The sequence below is a fragment of the Herpailurus yagouaroundi genome, unplaced genomic scaffold (genome assembly GCF_014898765.1).
Source record: "Herpailurus yagouaroundi ecotype Mexico unplaced genomic scaffold, PumYag 494, whole genome shotgun sequence".
Taxonomy (NCBI): domain Eukaryota; kingdom Metazoa; phylum Chordata; class Mammalia; order Carnivora; family Felidae; genus Herpailurus; species Herpailurus yagouaroundi.
In genome coordinates, this window is record NW_024412711.1 from 59163 (window position 1) to 63175 (window position 4013).

Sequence of the window (4013 nt, forward strand, 5' to 3'; positions counted from 1 at the left end):
CTACCTTCCAGACGGTGGTTCCTTTTCTACTTGTAGTCTTGCAGTTTTTGTTCTCTTCAGATCTCTGATCGATTTCTTCCGTGTTCGGAAAGGTTTGAGAACTATCTAGCTGTGTTCAGGGGACAACACAAGCTTAGGGTCTCTCTACTCCTCTACCATCTTATCTTCTCCCCTCCCTCTCTCAGCTTTTAAAAATACATTTCTTTGTTGTTTGTTTGTTTAAGTCTATTGAAATATATTTCCCGTATAGCATTATGTAAGTTTAAGGTGTACTACGTGTGGATCTCACACATTTACTTATAGCAATATGATTGCCATTGTAGTGTTAGCTAATGTCTCCATCATGTCACATAATCTCTCAGTTTTTTTTAAAAGATCTAAAATTATATGAGTAATAAGTATACATGGGCACAAAGGCACTCCCAGTGACTGTTCCCTCTGACTCAGCAGAGTGAGTAGGCACAAACACCCAGCTCTCAGTTTTTCCATGATAAAGGCTGGGTTGTGTACCTAATGCCCTGACTTTCTCAGCTGCATCCTGAAGGTCAAGTCTTCCAATTAGCCTGCATTAGGCATCTGAAGAGACCAAAAAAAAAAAAAGTTAGACCTAATAAATTCAGTAAAGCTGTAGAGTACAAAATCAATATAGAAAGCATCAGTTACGTATCTATACACTAACAAGGAACTATCTGAGATAGCAATTAGAGAAATTAACAAAACAATCCCCTTTACAATATCATCAAAAGCAATACAATGGCTAGGAATAAATGTAACCAAGGAGGTGAGAGATCTGTATACTGAAAAGCATAAAACATTGATGAAAAAATTGTGAAGAACACATAAATGAGTGGAAAGATGTGTTTGTTTTGTGTGGTCCTGGTGAATTTGTGACTGCCAATAAAAATCCCCAACCTCTACTCTTGACCTGTTAAATAGAAGTTCTGCTGATGGGCCCAGTAAACTGTTTTTACAGGTTCCACATGACTCTTAATGCAGCCAGTCCAAGGGCTTGCATTTGAGAACCACTGGAGTTTTTTTCTCTTTTTTGCCAGTCTGTATCTTGTCTCTGGCTTATATTATAGGACTTAAAACACTGGATTATATTTGTTTACTACTTTACATTTCCAGTACTATTATAAAAAGCCTTTTAGAACCCAAACATTCTTTCATGGTCTCTGTCTTTCCTTTGTTCATCCTCTTTGAGTATTTCCTCTTCTTCCTATCTTGTTACTGCTTACCCATTAGCTGGGACTGATCTCTGGCACTACTTTGTTCCCAGCCTAAGCAACTATGTATTTCCTTTCTCCCTGAGCAGGATTTCCCACTTCTAAACCCAAGTTGATCTGTCTGCAAGGAACAAGGAAAATGCCAGGGCTTCCAGAATTAAGGGAAATCCAGGATAAGAAAGACTAAAACACTTGACCAAGTGAGTGAAGAAATTATGAAATAGTACGTTTTCCAGAGTATGTTTTGGTGTGGATTCCTTTTTATTAATGCTGGTGCTTACCTGGTGGGCTCTTTTTATACAAAAGCTGAAATATTTCTTCAGTTTTGAAAATATTGCTTATATCATAAATGTCTCCTCTTCATTGTTTCTCTCCTGTTCTTCTGAACCACCTTAAAATTTCTTGTTTTCTATATGTCTCATTTTATTTTCTTCTTCACTTGTATGTTGTGCGAATCGTCAGTCCAACATCATGACCTTCAGCTACTTCCTGACTGCTATCCATTCCATCTCCTGAGGCTTTTTTCTCTGGAGAAAACAAAAACAAAAACAAAAACAAAAGGAGGATGGATGATTTAATTGGAGAAGAGAGAGAGAGATGAACAAAGGTTATTTAGGGAACACCAATTGCTGTGTCAAATGCTATCACCAAGGCTTGGAATGTCAAGGAAAGGCATAGGAAGGTGGCAGGTGCTATATCAAGAAATGGCTTAAAGCTTAAAGGAATGTGGTATTGTAAGTGGGTCTTAGGGATGAGTAGGATTTATGCAGATGGAAGTGAGAGAGGAAGGGCATGGCACATTACAGCAACAGCATAAGCTGTGGCCCTGTGACAAAACAGTGGGGCATGGGGGTGTGAGAAGGCTGAGCCAGGGGGATATGTGCGGTGTTAACTAGGTCTGTGACTGGGAGAACTGTTCCAGGTCAAGTCATAGCTCGGGCCAAGTAGGAATTTGGGGGCTGATACTTACTTCAAAGATGCTACCAAACTGAAGGGATTTCTTGGAATATATTAGTCAAAAATCTCCATTTATCTTCCATTTCCTTTCTTTTTCGGAGCCTTTTTGTGTTTGGGCTTCCTTCCTTGTGAGGCAGGGCATGAAAAGCATATTCTGGGATGGAAGTGAGTTTTATGTCACTGTGACACACAATTCAGTATTTTTTTAGTTAACAAACTTTTTTAGAGTAGTTTTAAATTTACAGAAATGTTGAGCAGCGTACAAGAGTGTCCTATTATAGTCCACCATTCCAGTTTCCCCTGTTATTAAGATCTTGCATTAGTGTGATACATTTGTTACAATTAATAAACCAATACTAACACATTATTGTTATCTAAGTCCATAGTTTACACGACAGTCAGCCTCTATGCTGTACAGTTCAATGGGTTTTGAAAATGCATCAAGTCATGTGTCCACCATTACAGTATCAAACAGAATAGTCTCATTACTTGAAAACTCCCCTGTGCTTCACCCATTCATCCCTCAGCTACCAACTACCACTACATTGAACCACTGATAGTCTGATGATAGTTTTGCCTGTTCTAGAATATCATATAGGTGGAATCAGGCAGTTGTAGCCTTTACAGACTGGCTTCTTTTGTTCACCAAAATGCATGAAATTTTTCTTCATGTCTTTTCATGGCTTGATAGCTCATTACTTTTTATCACTGAATGATGCTCCATTGTATGGGTGTAGCACACTTTGTTTATCCATTCATCTATCAAAGGGCATCTTAATTGCTTACCAGTTTTGACCATTAGAAAGCTGCACATTTGTGCACAGGTTTTTGTGCTGACATAAGTTTTCAATCAGTTTGGCATACATATCCCTAGGAATGTGATTTCTGTATCGTATGATAAAACTATGTTTAAATTTGTTAGGAACTGCCAAAATGTCTTCCAGAATGGCTGTGCCATTTTTCATTTCCTCCAGCAATGAATCAGAGTTCCTGTTGTTCCGCATCTCTATCAGAATTTAGTATATCAGTTTTTTTTTTCTTTTAATTATAGCCACTCTAGTCGATGTATAGGGGTATATCATTGTGGTTTTAAATTTCATTTGCCTTATGACATAGATGCTATTGCATATTTATTTACCATATCTATATTTCCTTTGGTGAGGTCTATTTTCAGAGCTTTTCCCCATTTTTAAATTGCATTCTTCGTTTTCTTAATGTTTATTTTGAAAATGTCTTTGTGTATTTGAAGATAAGTCCTTTGTCAGATATATTTTGTAAACGTTGTTTACCACTCTGTGGTTTGTCTTTACATTGTCTTAACAGGGTCCTTCACAAAACCAAAGTTTTGCATTTTACTAAAGCCCAACTTCTCGATTTGTTATTTCATGGTGTTGTCTCTAAAGAGTCATCACCAAACCCAAGATTATCTAGATTTTCTCCTGTGTTATCATTTATAAGTTTTCAAGTTTTGTTTTTGCATTTAGGTTTATGATCCACTTTGGGTTAATTTTGTGAAAGATGTAAGGTCTGTCTAGATCTATTTTTTAATATGGGCATCCAATTACTAAAGCATTATTTGTTGAAGCCTATTCTTTTTCCATAGAATTGTCTTTGCTCCTTTGTTGACAGTTATTTGACTATATATGGATGGGTCCATGTCTGGGGTCTTTATTCCATTCCATTGATCAGTTTGTCTCTTCTTTTGCTGAAACCATGGTCTTGATTGGTGTAGCTTTATAGTAAATCCTGAAGTCAGGTAGTGTCAGCCCTCGACTTTGTTCTTTTTATTATTATGGTGGCTATTATGGATCTTTTACCTTTCATTATAAA